The sequence below is a fragment of the Myotis myotis genome, unplaced genomic scaffold (genome assembly GCF_014108235.1).
Source record: "Myotis myotis isolate mMyoMyo1 unplaced genomic scaffold, mMyoMyo1.p scaffold_m19_p_2, whole genome shotgun sequence".
Lineage (NCBI taxonomy): Eukaryota > Metazoa > Chordata > Mammalia > Chiroptera > Vespertilionidae > Myotis > Myotis myotis.
This window is the reverse complement of record NW_023416324.1, coordinates 22,715,720-22,733,684: the sequence shown is the minus strand read 5'-3', so window position 1 is coordinate 22,733,684 and position 17,965 is coordinate 22,715,720. Positions and strand designations below refer to the sequence as shown.

The 17,965-nt window shown below is 50.5% G+C and overlaps 1 protein-coding gene and 1 long non-coding RNA gene across 3 annotated transcripts in view; one reads left to right on the top strand and one right to left on the bottom strand.

Moving 5' to 3' along the window:
• Window positions 1–6,498: 6,498 nt before the first annotated feature.
• STK40 (serine/threonine kinase 40) overlaps window positions 6,499–17,965 on the top strand; it is a 38,806-nt gene continuing 27,339 nt past the window's right edge. For both annotated transcript variants that reach the window (XM_036347212.1, XM_036347210.1), the window contains exon 1: window positions 6,499–6,691. The gene's annotated coding sequence lies outside the window, so the exon portion shown is untranslated. The remainder of the gene's footprint in view (window positions 6,692–17,965) is intronic.
• On the bottom strand, window positions 6,722–17,415 carry LOC118675068. Its single transcript, XR_004973804.1, has 3 exons — window positions 17,128–17,415; window positions 16,594–16,935; window positions 6,722–7,527 (listed from the first exon to the last, which is right to left on the bottom strand). It is a non-coding gene; the product is annotated as an uncharacterized LOC118675068 (long non-coding RNA).

The following is a 17,965-nucleotide window of genomic DNA, read 5'->3' as shown; positions in this document are numbered from 1 at the left end:
GGTTCCAATTCTGGGAGTCTTTGGGTCTTCAGGGAAGAAGGGGTTCTGGAAATTAGAAGCCAAGTCTTTGTTGTCACTGCTTTGCAACCATACCAGCCCTCCCACATGCAAACAACCATCTCAGTAAACAACTCTGTCCCTTGGCACTAGAGCAGTGGTTCACAACCTTGGCAGCACATTAGAATCACCTGGGAATCTTTTTAAACTCCTGAGGCCCAGAAATCAGGATTTTAAAAAGATTCCCAGGTGATTCTAATGTGCAGCCAAGGTTGAGAAACACTGCACTAGAGAGTTTGTCTTCATCAAACAAACCTCAGTGCAGCTTCTGTGGGACAGGCCTTATGCTGAGCACACATTGACAGTAAGATGTGGTCCTTTCAGGAGAGGGGCTTATAATCTAACTAGAGGCCCAGTGCACGGATTCATGCACCGGTGAGGTCCCACAGCCTGACCTGTGCCCTCTCGCAATCTGGGACCCCTTGGGGGATGTCAGAGGCCTAGTGCACAGATTCGGCCCAATCCCCACAGGCCAGGTCAAGGGACCCCACCGGTGCACAAATCTGAGATTCATCAGTCTGTTCCATGTTTCTATGCGTATGCGTTGAGTGTCTGCCCCATGGTGGTCAGTGCATGTCATAGCTACCGGTCAAACAGTGGCTTAGGCTTTTATATATGTAGATGGAGGTGGTCAAGAACCACAAAACTGAAATCCAGTCTGAGTTGAGTAAGGCAGGGCCCTTCACCTTAAGATGCTGTTATTTCTTTTTTTTTTTTTTTTTAAATATATTTTATTGATTTTTTACAGAGAGAAAGGGAGAGAGATAGAGAGCTAGAAACATCGATGAGAGAGAAACATCGATCAGCCGCCTCCTGCACATCCCCCACTGGGGATGTGCGCGCAACCCAGGTACATGCCCCTGACCGGAACCGAACCCGGGACCCTTCAGTCCGCAGGCCGACGCTCTATCCACTAAGCCAAACCGGTTTCGGCAAGATGCTGTTATTTCTTGAGGGAGATTTGATAGGAGTGTTCATTTGGGCACTAGCAGCCCAAGGTCATTGCATTCCATTCCAGCACAGTCTTTGTCAAAGTGTTGTCCTTGGACTACCTCATCAGAACCACACACACACACACACATACCACTACCACCACTTTTCTTGGAATTGGTTGAATTCTAGGGCACTTCCTTTTAAGATGCCAATGCATGGGAAAGGTAGTCTGATCTGGTGGTCACCCCGTCACACTAGCATCCACTGAGATGGCCCGTGTTGTTCTGGCCTTTTGTTTTCAATGCACTCAGGTTGCATAGGTCCACAAGGGTTCTGTTCTGGTGTTTTGTCATCAGCCCACTCAGGTTGCTGTTGAGTTGCTTCTCCCTGACCAAAAGACCTCCTGACTTGCCCTTCAAGTGTAACCCATCCCCCTCTCAATGTTCAGATTTTTATCCCACTTTTCCCAGGCCAGCCAGGCATAAATTCTTTTTTTTTATTATTGATTAAGGTATTACATATGTGTCCTTACCCCCTCCATTGCTCCCCACCCCCAGGCCTAAATTCTTAAGGTCTCGCGTTAGGTAGGCCCTGTGTGCCCAAATGCAACATACAGCTGTTCCTTCAGAGGTTGTGTTACTTCTTGGCACTCCACCAGGAAAAGGGGCACAACTCTTCCTGCTTTCCAGGCCCTGAGACCTAGCTGATCCCCTCCAGCTACACGGCTGAGGAGAATCTTTATTTTCAGGGGCTGCTGCCCCCCAGTCAGGCTCCCAGGTCCCCTGTTACACAGTTTTCTAAATTTGTATCTGCTCAGAAATTCTTCCCATTCCTCCCCGAAGGCTAGGCCTTTAGACTTGAGAAGCTAAAAATGAACTCTGCATTCTGTTGTAGCAGTTGTTTCCTGACATAAGGAATGCAGATTAACCTAACTAGCTGCATAAAGGCAAGGCCCGGGGACACCAAGGAAAAGATAAAAGGCATATTTCAAATGTCATCACCCCAATGGAGTTTGGGTTTTGTGCGACTCATGTCGTAGCCTTTGTGCAAGCCCACATGTGCATCAATGTGGTGTCCTCACTGATGACAGCCCTCAGGAATTCTGAGTGTTCAGGTGGTACAGCATGTCCCCTCCCTCTCCTGTTCCTGGAGAGAAGAGGACAGGGGTCTCTCTCTCATTGGTGGGAGGGGACAATCACCATGGTTCAGAGGAGAGCTGGGTGGGCAGGCAGCTTGACATTCACATCTCCCTGACACAACAGCTCCAGCTCTTGGCTGGAGGGGACTCGAAGGAGAACATCCAGTTCCATGAGTTCCAGTCTGGCATCCCTGGCTGAAGGATCCCTGAGGGCAGTAGGGGTCCCTTGAGCTCTTGTCAATGTTCCAGAGGGACCCAGAGAAACAGTACAGAGTAAGTGAAAGGTAAGCTAGCTTGGCCTCTGCTTTGGGCTGGAATCGCACCAACAATATGGCGGTCACCTGGCTTGCTCCTCATGACCACAAGCTCTAATGGCTGTGACACGAGGCTTTAATTAATAAAAGGGGAGAAATTACTTGCTGTAGGTTGTACAGGAGACAAAATCTTGCCAAAAGTGAGGCTCTTGCAGAGAGAAAATACTAAAAGAAGCTTTGAAGAAGGTTGGAAACCACTGATCCTGTCTGACCCTGTCATTTGTGTGTGCGTGTGATAGATGCTCAATATAGCTTTACTTTACGTATTTTCTCAACCTAAACTTTAACAGTACCCAGGAACAAGTACAGTGGGGCCTTGACTTACGAGTTTAATTCGTTCCGTGACGGAGCTCGTAACTCAAATTACTCGTATGTCAAATCATAAAGTGAACGAGTGAGACACGTGATGCTGGGCTGATGTTGTGGGGTTCACTGTGATGTTCGCTGCGCCAACTAGCGGTGGGATACCTGAAGCTGGCTCATAACCCGAATTTTAGCTCGCAACTCAAAGCAAAAAATCAGCGGAGAGACGGCTCATATCTCGAAAAACTCGTTAGTCGGGACACTCGTAAGTCAAGGCCCCACTGTACTACAAAAGGAAACAGCTTTAAAAGATTAATTGCATGCCCAGCCAGTATAGCTCAGTTGTTACTAGTAAGCAGGTCACGGTTTGATTCTCAGTCAGGGCACATGCCTGTGTTTCGGGCTTGATCCCCAGTGTGTGCAGGAGGGAGCCCATCAATATCTCTCCTCTCCCTTCCTCTCTGAAATCAACAAAATATATATATATATTTTTTAAAAGAATGAGACTGATTGTTGTTGTACTTTGAACCTAGCAAATGCAGTCATTTTTGTTTTAATATGTTATTTTAATTGATTTCAGAGAGAAGAAGGGAGAGGGAGAGAGGGAGAGAAACATCAATAATGAGAATCATCGATCAGCTGCCTCCTGCATGCCCCCTACTGGGGATAGAGCTGGCAACCCCAGCATGTGCCCTGACTGGGAATCAAACTCAAACTGTGACCTCCTGGTTCATAGGTCGATGCTCAACCACTGAACCACACCAGCCGGGCCATTCACATTCTTTTTTTTTATTATTGATTTTTTTACAGAGAGGAAGGGAGAGGTATAAAGAGTTAGAAACATCAATCAGCTGCCTCCTGCACACCCCCCCAACGGGGATGTGCCCGCAACCAAGGTACATGCCCTTGACCAGAATCGAACCTGGGACCCTTCAGTCCCCAGGCCAACGCTCTATCCACTGAGCCAAACCAGCCGGGCCATTCACATTCTTGAGACTCCACTGTGTTAACTCTGACCCTGTTGCCCACAGTTGCAGGTAGGAACCTCACCTTTGTATTTCCTGTGGGTAACCCTGTCATTTTATAGTTGAAGAAACAGGCCTAGTTTCCTCAGGAGAAGGGACTCTCCTCAGGTCCCATGATTAAGTTAATGGCAGAATGCCAAGATGATCAACAGAAGTAGCTATGGATTGTTGAGTCTCACTGTGTGCCAGGCCCTGTGCCAGGGCCCTACATGCTACAGGAGAGCAGAGCTGTATGTAGTCTGTTCGGTTCCACTGGATCACTAGTATCTGGCTCAGTGCTTTGCACCTAGCAGGCCCCCCATAAATCTTTGTGCAATGAAAGAATTATTTCATCATTATAACAACCCTGGAGGGATATATTAATAGCCCCATTTTACAGCTGAGAAAACAGACCCAGAGAGGTTAAGTGACTTGCTCAAAGTCGAAGAGCTAGTGAACAGCAAAATGGGATTTGAACTCAGGTCTGTATGACTCCAACTCCATGATACTACACTACATTATTCTGCTCCCCAGCACTCCTGACATCACACTGATGACAGAGTAAGATAAGCAGTGCCCTGCTCATCTCAGTGCTGGTTCCCAGTCACCAAGTGTGGGCCTGGCACTCAGAACTTGCCATACCCAGGCCTTGGGGCTTGGCCACAAAGAGAAGCCAGAAGACACCCAGTAAGAAGGATTTGCTGGGTTTAAGAAGGCTGAGTAAGCTCATCAGGGTTGAAGGTCTCCTCCTCTTCTTCTGTGATAGGCCTGCCTATACCTCATCAAGCAACCATCTCATGCTATTGTCATAGGCGTCACTTTGTTTTGGCAGCATTGTCTGCCAGTATGCCCAGAGTGGAGAGCCAGCAGGAGAGTGTGTCACCGGGTGTGTGTGTGTGTGTGTGTGTGTGTGTGTGTGTGTGTGTGTGTATGACACACAGAAGTCTCATATTGATGTCCTTTCATTTCCTCTGGCTGGCACCTTTAGTTTCTATTCATTACCTCTTCTCCTCCCCCACTTTCTCTCCCTCCTTCTCTCCTTTGTTAAAATCCTATATTTTGAATCAGCTGGAAGTCTCCTGGGGGTAGAGGGGGGTGGTGTCAGCTCCTAGTGATTCATCTAGCTGATAATTAGAGCTCTGGAAAACCCAAAACTCATTCCTGTCAGAGTCAGGGCTTCCGGAATCCCTAGGCTTTTCCCTTTGTCAGAGAGGAAATCTTTGGGGGCAGGGGCTGGCTTCTTTGTGCCTGACTTTGTCATCCACTTCATCAGAGCTCTGTAACTGAGGTGCGTATAAAACACTCGCCAGGTCCTGCGAGAAGCCGTTTCCACACACTGAATGCTCACAGTGATCCCATGAAGTGTTATCCCTGTTTTGACATGTGGCGAAGGTTGAGGAACTTACACTCATCAGTCAGCTTGTAAGGAGTGAAGTAAGGATTCAAATCCAATATTTTCACCATCTGCCAGAGTTGGTTCAGATCACAGCCCTGCCATTATAAGCTGTGTGTCTTTGAACAGCTTATTTCCCATCTCAGAGATCTAGATTCTTCATCTGTAAATAGAATTCTAACCTGATGTCTCTAAAGTGCTCGACACGGGTTGTGACACACAGCGGGAGCTGTTTTGATGACTGTTGTTATTCAGCCCCATCAGCTCAGTGAACACCAGACATTCAGATAGACACAGGAGGAGGCAGTCAGATTCATACACCAACTCTCATGTCCTGGCACTGCCTGTATAGAGATGACAAATGCACATACAGGTAAGTGCCTGGCCACCTGCCCTAGTAAAACCCAGCAGTGCACACAGGTTTGGACACGTGTGCCCACACATGGATGCAGAGTGACCCAAGGGACAGCTGGCAAGACACCCAGGAATCAGGCAGTCATATGCAGCAAGCACCCCAGCGCACATCCTCTGAAACAAAGAAGTGACGGCCATGGTCGCGGGTGCTGCTGCCACTGAGCCCTTTTAGTTGCTTCTGCATGCCAGGGGAGGGAAGCCAGGCTCTCAGAGGGCCCCAGTGAGTCACCAGCCTGATGCAATCAATCCCTTTAAAGGGCTCATCTGCTGGTGTAAGAAGCTGATTCATGGAGGGCGTGGTTGCTGGAGGAGGTGGAGAAAGGGACCGAAACTGCAACAGGAGGGGCTGAGGTTAGATGACTAGAATCATTAATAGAACTGTTCACTGTAAACCTTCCTGGTCAAGGCTTCAGGGATCTTCAGGTGGAAGCGGGGCGTCAACAAAAGCGAGGGGCCCGGAGGAAAAGGAATTGTGAGGGCTACGACAGGAATTCCTGTCATTTATTGAATCTAACCGCAGCGTTCTCCGCACAGAACTCCAGAAACCGAGAAATGGGGTTCTAGGAAGAACCATTTTTCTGATAAATACACTACAGCTGGCCAACTACTGGAGACTTCTCCAAACCTGGCACGCGAGGTGCGGTGGAGTCGGGGAGGGGGCGGTGCCTCAGGCCCAGCCTCTACGCAGACTTAGATAAGCGGTAAGTACCGCCCCTTTAGCATCTCAGCCTCCAATCGTTTCACAGGTCTCGTCCCGGACCCCACCCCGAACCAATCCGCATTTGGAATCTGGCCTCTTGCCTGAAGGCTTCCGCCCATCGTCATGATAGTACCCAATCCCAACGCCGTGAGGCCGAAGACACGGCCGAGGGGCGGGGCCCGGAGAGGGGGCGGGGCTGCGGCTAGGGCCGGTAGGAGGGGGCTGTGCGTCACTTCCGTTGTCAGGTGGCGGCGCCGCAGCCATGGAGCGAGGCGGCGGCGGCGGCGGCGGCTCGGGCTGCTGCGCTGGGAGGCGGCGGTGAGCGGGTCCCACGCCCCCGGCCCGGCCCCGGCCCGGCCCCCCGAGACGGAGCTCCGAGCAGTCCCGGCTCTGGGCTACGGACTATGGGCGAGCAGCGCTGAGCAGCGGGGGAAGGTGAGGGCGGGGGTCCGGGAGCGGGGAGCCGGGCGGAGGGTGCGGGTTTTCTGGGCGGGCCTCGGCGGCTGAGGTGATGGGACTGTGGTGACAGCCCGAGGCCGTCTGGCTGTGACAGAAATGGCAACAGAGAATGCCCCCTCTTCTGCTGGGGTCTGCGGTTCCCGGGCGGCGGGGGCGGGAGCTGCTGCGCGCCGGGGCCGGGGGCCTCGGGGACCCTAGTGCTGCGGAAGCCTGGGAGGTGGGCACTGCCAGCCTTGCCCAGAGTCACTCCGCCCGTAAGTGAAGGCACCGGCGTTTGAACCAGCCAGGTTTTCCCCAAGAGATCCCTCTGCCTCTCCATGCTTCGCTCCTGATCCGAGAGTGACTTGAAAGTTAGAACGAGTCCCCAGGGTGAGCCAGCCGGGCTTCCTCCGGGAGCCCTCACCCGTGGCACGGGCACCATCACTGCTGGGGAATTTTCGCTTCCCGGGGGCGTCCAGGTGCGGGTCAGAGCTACCTGCTCGCTAGTGCTGTGTTTTGGTCGGCCTTTTTCAAGGAGAGTGCTGTGGTCACTCTTTCACCTGTCTTGCTGGGTCAGGCCCGCCCATTCCCACGCCACTTGGCCTCACCTTCCAGCCAGTAGGTGGGGCGTTGGGTTTCTCTGCGCACCCCCACTCCGTAGGTTTGATGCCGGTTTGTTGGCGGAAGGAAGAGATGACAGCCGCCTTCTGTGGCAGGATAGACTTTGCTCTGTTTTAAGTCACGGGAGGAAACCGGTTGGCTTTGCTCGGTTTTGAGCGCAGCGGGGAAGAGGGTAGTCACTCTGGGCTGGGCTCCTTTCCCTCTTGGCTTAGCTTTCATGAGATAAGGAAGAGCAGAATATGTAACTGTTTGTAAACAGTGCTTGTGAGCTGCTTCAGCGCTTTGACGGCCCTGCCGTGCCAGCTGTTTGTGGGTTAGATCTAGACAGTCTGGAGATAGCCCTCATTCATTCATTCATTCATTCATTCATTCCCCACAAGACAACAACAGTAAGCTTGCCTGGAGAGGCAAGTAACCTATATTATAGTGGTTAAAAGTGGGCTTTGGAAGCCCTGGCCAGGTAGCTCAGTTGATTAGAGTGTCCTCATTATATGCCAAGGTTGGGGTTCAAACTCCAGTCAGGTACATATAAGGAGCAACCAAGGATTGAATAAATAAGTAGGACAACAAATCTCTCCCTCTCTCTCTTTTTTCCTCTCTCTCTCTCTCTCAAAAAAAAAATCAATAAATAATTTTTTATTTTTTTTTTTTAAGAGATGGCTTTGGAGTCAGATTTCCTGAATTCAAATTCTGGCTCCGAAGCTTTCTAGCTGTGCGACCTTGGGCATGTTTGTTTAACCTCTCTGTGCCTCGGTTGTTCTCATCTCTAAAACAGGTGATAACATAGAGTTGTTAGGAAGATTTAAAAAGTTAACACATGTAAAACACATAGAACCACTGTCTACCACATAATAAGAGTTCAGTAAATGTTAGCTATTATTTCTTATTTGAAGAAGCCTATGATCTGGTAAAGGAGACTGCCCTATAGACAGGTAGTTGAAGTGTGGTATGAAAAAGCTAGTAGCAGCAGGAACAAGAGGCTTGTGGGAACCCAGCAGAGGAACCTGCTAGCTCAGCCTGGGTAGGGGGAGGGTCTTGGGAAGGTTTGGCCGAAGTGACTAAGTGGGAGCTTACGGATGGGATGTCCTAGCCAGGTGAGAGTGAAGAAGCAAGGTGTTCTACTTAGAGAGAGACAAGTACACTCATCGTTTATTCCAGAAACCTCAGACTGTTCCATATGGTGGCATGAAAGTCAACATGGTGCAAGGTAAAGCAGTATAGGTTGACAAGAGAACACCACATCAACAATTTGGGACTTTGTGCCAAGGGCCATGGGGAGCCTGTGAGAAGGTTTTAAGCAAAAGAGTATCATAATTGGATCTAGTTTTAGAACTGTCTCCCTTGAGTCCCAACAGAAGAGGAAGAGGAGAGACTAAAGGACTGGAGACCTCTTCAGAGGCCATTGCAGGCCTCTAAGAGTGGAGACGTGGTGCTGGGGTGGTAGGTCTTTGCTGAGAAAGCACTCTGTGCTACCAGTGGCAGGTGACAAGCTCCCTTCACTGCCCTGGACTGCTCTGCTTTACAGAAGTGCCTGGTACATGTGTCCCTCTCTTCCTGGGATTGCAGATTGCTTGAGCAGCTGGAGAGGTGAGCTGCCCTCTCAGAAGGCCAGTTGTAGGGGTCCTGCATTTGCTCCATTGTGCCTTGAATTTGACGTTTGGGGAAGGCAGCAGTTTGTAGTGGTGAAGAGCCTACTTGGCTCTGCAGTCATCTCTGGGTTCTAATTCCAGCCCGGCCAGTCACTAGAGGGTTACTTATTCTCTCCATGCCTGGCTTTCTCATCTGTGAAATAGGGACAGTCAGAGCCCCTCCCTAGCAGGGCAGTGGTGAGGGTTAGTAAGATGTGGCAGGTTGAGCGTTTAACACACACTGAGTGTTAGCTGTTGTTACGGCTGCAGAAAAGAACTTCCACGAACTAGTCAATGCAATTAGTGGCAACTAGTACTGTCTCAATGAGCTGTCAGAAGTGTCCTAAGGCATCACAAAATCAGTTTTATTGTATTCTTTCTGAACAGAAAATCTGGGGGTGGGGGTGGGGGTGGGGTTACCCAGTCCGTATAAGAGCCATTCGAATGATTCAGCTTGGCTCTTTAAAAGAACCATTTTTTAAAATAAAAATAGGAATGCTGAGAAAAAGTATTAGAATTTCTTCCATGTGTGTCCCTATTAGTGACCTAGTCTGGTGTCTGAATTAGTGTCAGCAGGAAACATATTGCTGTGTGTGATGACTCCAAATCCAGCTCTCGGGTTCCACACACACAAGCTCCCATGTGTTGCTGAGGATGTGCTAGGTATAGGGTGGAGGGGTGATGGGGGCAGAAGGAGAGCAGAGCGGTAGCAGCAGGGACAGGGCAAGCTCCTAACCAATTAACACTTGCATAGAGCTTGGCAAGTCTCTCACAGAAGTCTGTGCAGCATATAGTGGGAACCCAGAGGAAAGACTGATTCCCCGGGAAGATGAGGAGATTGGGGAGAACTTTGGAGAGTCCTTAGAGCTTAAACGGGATCTTGAAGGGTGAGCTGAGTTTTCTGAGGGCGCATGAAGCACTCCAAGCAGGGGAGCAGCAGGGCACAGGCCTGGCTGTGTGCTGGTGTGTGTGCACTTTAGGAACCACAGAGGTTCAAGCACAGGGTGTGAAGGCACCTGGCTGTAGGACATGCTGGCGGAGTAGGCACCAGGGCTAAACTGCTTGAACTAAGTATTCTTTTGGTGATGGGATGCTTTAAGTGGAGGAAACATTAGACTTGCATCTTCCCAAGAGCCTTCTGGCTGTGGGTAGAGAATGGATTGGGGAGAAAGCAAGTCTGGAGTCCCCGTAAGAGGCTGTTGCAATATTCAAAGCAAGGATTAGTGGGGGGCTGGATCAGGGCAGAGGCGGTTGGGATGGAAGGAAGGACAGAGAACAGGGCTGTTTGGGGGAAATCAGCTAGACTCTGGGAGTGTTTGGAAGTGATGATTAAGGGAGGAGCAATGGTGGCAGGTGACTCAGAGGTTCCTGGCTTGGGTGACAGAGTGAATAATACTGTAGAGATAGGATGGCTAGGAGAAGACAATGACCAGTGAAACCCGCCAGCTCTATTCAGTAAGCCCTGCGCACACTCTCACGGGACAGGATCAGTTGTGAAGCCTGTGGCACCCTGTCTGGCTTTGGGCCAGGCTTCCCTCTGGTTTGGCGTGAGTCAGTGCCTGAGAGAAGGGCAGCTTCCCTTCTTTCCCCTTCCCTCCATGCCGATTTGCCTGGGGAGGTTAACTCTTCAATGTTTCAGAAACTCAAGTGGCTGAGTCTAAAAAGCTCCCATAATTTCTTCTGCCTTCAAATGGACCTTCAGTCTGACGCCATCCACACAATTCAGCAAAGGACCGACTGATGAGGTCTTGCACAGCAGCTACCCCCAGGGAAGGATGGCTTTCCCAGCTCCCTGGAGATCTGATCCAGAAAGAGACCCTGAGATTGCATTTACTCCAGAGGCTGGGTCAGCAGACTCAGTTCCTCTTCTCAGGAAGGAGAGGTGTCAGCCAGAGGCTGCCTGGGACTCACTCAGCCAGAAGGGAAGTGCCCTTATCTCCCTGAGCTCTAGGGGAGTGTAGAGCTAGACCTGAATGGGATTGGGCTCTGGAGAAGGATGTGCTGGTCTGCAAGGCTTCAGACAGGCCCTTTGGAATTGCGGAGCTCTCCACAGAATTTCTCCTTGCACTTGTGGCATGGAAAAGAAAGTGGCCTGAATAGGAGCACATCTTTCTCCTCCACCTGCCCAGGTGAAACTGTGGCTTTGGAGGTCACCCGGCCCACAGGAGCACCGCATATCCTCTGGGATTTGTAATCAATATCCCCCAAAGGAGAAAGGATGCTATTGCTTGCTTTGATTTGCTTACTATGTTAAAAATGGTGCCACTTTGGTACATGCACGTCTGGATCATTTGAGGCTACATTGTGTCTTCATCTGTGTGTCATTTATTCAGCAGGCTCTCTACTGATGTACTTAGGTTATTTTCTGTCTTTTGCTCTCCAAACAAAGCTGAAGTGACTGTATACATGTGACCTTGCCCAGCTTAGATATCTGCAGAATAAATTCTAGAAGAGGAGTTGCTACTTCAAAGAGGTCTTACAATCCGGGACTCCCTCGGGGGATGTCGGAGAGCCGGTTTGGGCCCGATCCCCGCAGGCCAGGCCAAGGGACCTCACCGATGCATGAATCTGTGCACCGAATCTCTAGTATGCATATAAGATCTTTGGTTAATCTTTTCCCGCCCTCCCCTATGCCTCCCTTCCCTCTGAGATTCATCAGTCTGTTCCATGTTTCCATGCCTGTGGTTTCTGCTCCTGCATTGAGCGTCTGCCCCCTGGTGGTCAGTGTGCATCATAGCTACTGGGTGGTCATCTGGTTGGCTGGTTGCTTAGGCTTTTATATATGTATAGACTATTAATAGAATTTCTAGCCCCCCCACCCCATTTTTTAAGGATTTTTAGAATTTATTTGAGCCAAAATGACAATGATTGCAGGAAGCAAAATCTCAATGGGTTGAGAAAATGCTCCCTGGGCCCCTTTTAATAAGCTGAAGCAACCTGCTTTTCCCCCAGCAAGCAAAAGTAAACTTCTGGGGTTGAGGTCCTCCTTCCTAAGGGGGCTACAGCCCAGTGCTAGTCATTCTCTTTGAGCTAATGGCTGTCTGTCCTGGGTGTGAGTCTAGGCTCCCTAATATAGCAGTATACAGGCCTGATGATCCAGAGAAACTCTAATTGTCGGAAGGCATAAAGGTAGCAAAACTGAGGTCTCTTGTCATTCAGAATGAAGCTGTCCCCTCTAAATATGTTGATACACTGCTGTCTTCTTGGCAAAAAAGTTAGAGGATCTCTAGCCTTTAGGGAGTCCCTGACCCCAGGTACCAGATGGAAGAGAAAGTGCCTGGACGTTGCCATGGGAAGTGTCAAGGACAGGACTGGTGTGCCCTCATTTGTCTTTGGGTTCAGGGCAGAGCTGGTTTGAGATGTGATCAGGGAACAGCAGGTGCTTTGGGAAGAGGCTCGGGTTCATCCCCTTGGGAGACCTTTGGACTGCTGTAGCCCAGAATTCCGTGGGACTTTTGGAACCCCACTGCTGGCATCTGCCAACTCTGGGGGCAAGAGTCCTGCTCCGTTTTGCAGTTGATAAGGAGCTCCTGGCATTACTGTGTTTGGGGCAAGTTCCACAGGGTGTGTTCTGTTCTGACTCCGCTCTCAAGGTGGTCTCTCCTGAAGGAACAAAGGAAAACAGCCAAAAAGGAAGGATCCCCACATCTTCCAGGTCCTTGGCTAAGTACTCTGCAATACATACTGAATTCTTCTCACATTTAAGGAAGAAGGAGTTATTTCTCTTACAGAGGACAACCCCCAGGCTCAAAGGGCTTTAATAACCTCTACACTGTTACACAGCCAGCAAGGAAGAGCCAGCCCACACTTGTGTGACTCTGGAACTCATGCCATCCCATTCCTCCATCCTAGCCAGACCCTGGCCCCAGGGAGCCAACCACATGGAACCTTGGATTCATAGAGCCGTGGAGCTGGAAGGGACCTTGACAAAGCTGAAGGAATCCCTTCTTTGTCAGAAACTGGAAACTGCCATTGCCTGGAGACAATTCCACCTGCCCCCCCCCCCCCCCCCCCGCCACAGCCCTTTGAGTAGTGGGTTAGGAGACTTTCAGCCATGTCAACCAGCAGTTCTGCCACTTGCCAGTTGAGTGACCTTGAACAAGTCACTTCCTATCTCCAGCCCCAGTTTCCTCCTCTATAAAATGGACATAATACTTCTTGCTGCTAAGGTAGACACGAGTGTTACTGTCTATAGCAGGTTCAGCTTGTGTCTGGCCTGCAGTCAGCACCCAGGAGCTAGCTCTAGTGAGAGGCCCAGATGAGCTCTTTGCTGGCAGGTCTGTAACTGTCCCAAAAGCCGTGTCATGAGCCAGCTTCCAGGTCTCCTGTTTAAACCGTTTGGTGGCCCTCCCAGCCCTTTTGGGTACCAGGTGGCAAGCAGGAAGTTCCTTGTGTTTGCAAGTTACCTGGGAGAGCTTAAGTGTTACCAGCAGGGGTGATTTTGTTCCTTCCACTCCCCACTCTCCTGATGTAGCCTGGGGTCAGCACACAGACCTGTACATTTAGGGCACTTACTCTCACACTCGTGTTCTTGTACCATACATACTCCCTCTGTGTGCCTTCTTGGAGGCCCAGCCTCCCCCGATTCCATTACTGCTCTTAACAATTTTAATGGATTCAGAAAATTTTTAGAGTTTTAAAAATTATTATTATAATAGTCTATGGTAGAATAGTTATGGAAGCATATAAAATAACACTCTCCCTCCTCTCTTCAAGCCCCTAGTTGCACTGCATGGAAGTATCTATTGTTAAGTTTCTTCTAGAAATTTCCTAGGTATATTCAGAGGTGTATATAATCTTTTTTTTTAAATCAAATGGGACTGTATTATACAAATTGTTCTGTGTTTTGCTTTTTAAAAATGTAGTGTGTCATAGACATCTTTATCAGCAGGTGTGGCTTTAGTCTTAAAGACTGTGTAGTATTCCATTGTCTGGATGGAACATGATGTAGTGAACCAGTCCCTTCTTGGTGAACCTGTCTGAGGGGTGTATGTGTGTGTGCGTGGTTTTGTCTTTTGTGATTTTTTTTACTGCTACACATGAAGACCCTGGAGCAATTAATCTTTGTGAATTGGTGTGAGTATATTTGTAGGATAAATCCCTAGAACTGGCAGTGCTGGGCCCCAGGCTGTGCATTTTCTTTTACTTTGTTGGCTGTTATTTCATGCGTGTCTTCTGCGCACCTATTGGGCCTGTGCAGGGTTCTCAGGAGGACAAGGCCCCAGGCCCGGCCTCCAGGAGCTCACCCTCTCGAGAGACACAGGTGAGCAGACACACAAGGAGCGTTTGCTTGCCAGTGTCTGTCCATGGAGGCTTGTGGCCCTCGGGATTGGCCATGGCTGGCCTCCCAGAGGCAGAGCAGGTGAGGCCCTCGTGTTGGCCCACCCCTCTGAACGGCCCACTGAGGGGCATTCTGATGGCCAGGCCTGCCGTCTGCCTCTGTAATCTTGCCCTCCAAGCAGCCACAGCCAGCAGCATTCAGTAAAACCGCAGAAAGTGAACTGTGTTGTTCATTGTCAAAATTGTGGAGTTTAATTGAATTTAATTTTTGATAGAGGCAGTTAAGGAAAGGCAGTTTGCTGGCCCCAGTCCTAATTGCCTTTCTCACCGGATGACTGTAGTGATTTCTGCTATTAAAAACAGTAGAAAGAGAGAGAATCGTTGCACCTAGGCCAGGCCTGGGCTCTCCCGTATGTCGCTCTGGAAATCTGGGGTAGAAGGAAACTTAGCATTTGTCAAGTGCCTCCCACACTCTGGCTCCCAGCAGTCCTCAGGGAACCTGTGTGAAGCATCACTGTCTCTCTCACTAGGTGGGAAACTGAGGAGCAGAGAAAACGTGTCCAGGTCACACAGTGGACACAGAGGTGGCCCTCAGACTCAGCCAGCCCTCCTTTAGTCGCTTGCTACATTCTCTTGCCTGATTTGGACCACTGTGAGTGGCAAGAACCTGAAGTCCACATGGGACCCTGTGGCAGGCCTTCTTGCTGGGCTGAGTCACTGCACGAAGTAATAAGTGATGGTTTGAGTTGAGGGACCTCCCTGTCATCTGTTCATGCCAGGGTCCCCTAGTTGTAGGAAGGCTGGCATGCTGGGGAGGGCTCTCAGTGACCCAGTCTGCCATCACTGCTCATGGCAGAAGTCCCCCTCCCCTGCAGAGCCAAGAGGCCGCCAGGAATGTCTCCCAAGGCAGGGCTCTTCGCCGTTTCCCCAGGCTGCTTCTCTAGAGGGAGATACCAGGGCAGCACAGCTCAGAAAGAGCTATTAAGTCTGTTCCTTCCTCCTCTGACACCCACTCACAGTGACGGATTATTTGTTGTCACATCAGCTGCTTCCGGAGGCCCTTGGGCGGGGTGAGCTGGTGGCAGGGCTGGTGATGCTGCCCTGGATTCTGCTCTGGTGGCTTTTTGAGTGGCTGCTGGTGAGGTCCTGTGACCCATATGCAGGAACTGGTTTCTTATGCTGTTTATCTTTTCCCCAGAGGGGTCTACGGGTCCACCTCTGTGTGCACAGCCCTGGAGCCTTTTCTCCCAGAATCACTCTGAGACACGTTCTCCTGGGCAGGGGCCTTTAGCCTCCAGTCTGTCCCCCCAGCCTTCATGGAAATCACAGAGGAGCCCAGTGAGGACTTCCTCGGGGCAGTGGGGTAAAGACGGACATCACTGATTATGGAGTCTCCTTGTTTGTATAATCTTGCCTCCTGGAGGAGACTAGAGCTGGACCGTGAGCAGCAGCCACTGGGCTTCCTATGAGCGGCGGGGCCTTCAGGCCCCGGCAAGCCCCCAGGACTGCTGAACTCAGCATGCTGTAGTCCTATGAGGAAAGGCAGTGACCGAGGACTGAGGGGGAGCAGCTGGGCACAGAGCCCTCTTTCTGACTGCCCCTCCCACTTCCCACTGGCTGAGTCACTTCCTCTCTGGCTGCTGCAGGTACTCACCCCCAGGCCCAAGAGCAGGGCTTCAGGGGGTGGGGTTCACCCTGAGCAACAAGAGGGAACTCTGGTTGAACGCAGCAGCGCACTCCGTACCCCGAGGCAGTGAAGCACTGCATTGAAGAATGATGTGATGTTATATATTCTTGACAAATTGGAGCTATACATATCCTGCATTTTAAAAAGGAACAAAATCATCACACTGTTTTGGAACAGTGAAGATGACAGCACAGGCATGAATCTTTGTCATCAGGGAGTCCTGGCTGAAGCCTAGGGATTACTAATCCGCCTCCCCACCCCCAGCATCCATCCCGAGCGCAGAAGCAAATGGCTTCCAGGGGCTTCCTGGGGAGATTGCTTATGGCCTTCAGGCTGCCTGGGAAAAGGTTCATGCCTGCTTCAGAGATGGCTGTCACTCAAACTCAAAGGAAAAGCCCTCAGACAGAGCCCCCTTCCAGGAAGCTAGCAGGAGTAGCGAACAGGCCGCAGGCAGCCTCCTCCAGGCAGGTGAGCTGGGCCAGGATCTCTGGGCTTTGACTCGTCAGCAGTGAAAGGGGGAAATCTTTCCCTCATAAAGTTGTGAGAATTGAAGAAAATCTCAGGAACACTAAGAACAGTTCTTGGCAAGCAATAGACGCCCATTAAATGATAGTTTAAAAGGTATTTGCTTGGAGAGACTTGTCACCAGGAAGGCTGCTCAGCATGGAACAGGGAATGCTCACCTTTCATCCAACATAGCCCTCGAGACCACCAGCCGCAACATCCTGTCTGATCCTTCAGTCATCCCACTTTAGAGATGAGGAAACTGAGGCCCACGTAGTGGAGGTGACTCTCACAGAGGATTGGTGACTATTTCAGGGTCACAAAGCAAGTGAATGAGGCAAACTGAAATTTGAAACCAGGCCTACCTGACCCCAAAATTGACCTTGCTCTCCCATCTGGCATGTGAGTGACTGGTCCTTCATCTGAAACACTTGGTTCTGCGAATTCCTCTTGGTTCCCTGGGTTGGCTTTGTAGACGGAGAATAGGCCTGTAGGGAAGATGGTGGCGCTGGTAGAAGCACCTATGCGTGAATATTGAGGTGCGGTGAGGGTGACTCCCAGAGTGTGTGAGTCAGGGAGGGGTGTAGGACACTGCCCTGTTGTCTGGTGGGAGGATGTGTTAGTAACCCCGCCTTGGACTCAGCCCTTTTCTCCAGGGGGGCCCTGAAATGCACCTCCTCCAGGGCAAGCATGACCCCTCTCTCCCTGCTCACCTGATGCTTTCTGGCTTGGCAGCTCCCTGATTCCAGGAGAATGATTGCTTGTAAGAAAGTCCAGAGGGTGCTGTCCTCTCTGGTTGGCATGCTAGAACCACAGCAGACATCAGGTGGAGAAAGCAGCTAAGGAAGCAGTGTGGTCAAGTAGAAATATGTGGGATTCAGAGTTGGAAAACCTGTGTTCACATAGGTGAGCTCTTTCAACAACTAGGCAGGAGACTAAGCAGGTCTCTCAGTATTTCGGAGCTTCAGTTTCTTTTTCTAGAACACTAGAGGCCCAGTGCACGAAATTTGTGCGGGGCGGGGGGGGGTTGTTGTCCCTCAGCCCAGCCTGCACCCTCTCACAGTCGGACATCCTTAGCGCTGCCACGGAGGCAGGAGAGGCTCCCACCACTGCCACTGCGCTCGCCAGCCATGAGCCCAGCTTCTGGCGCACTGACCACCAGGAGGCAGCTCCTGTATTGAGCATCTTCCCCCTGGTGGTCAGTGCGCATCATAGTGACCAGTCATTCCTTCGTTTGGTCGATTTGCATATTAGCCTTTTATTATATAGGCTATATTCCAGTTAGTTACAATAGTGTGTCTGAAAGTGCATTGTAAATTATAAAGCCTTGTACAAAGTTAGTTAATGTCAGGTGTGGGCTTCCCAGTAGGTCCTGAGCCCAAAATTCACCATCCAGAAAGGAGCCCAGGAAGTTTTCGAGGGAACTGTTTTCCCTCTCGTGTGGAAGGGTCTGCTCTATAAAGCATGGATCCACAGATCATCTTAGTTGGATCTTGTATTCAGGTTTCACCCTGCTCACCTCAAGTCTCATCATTCATTGCAATACAGCCA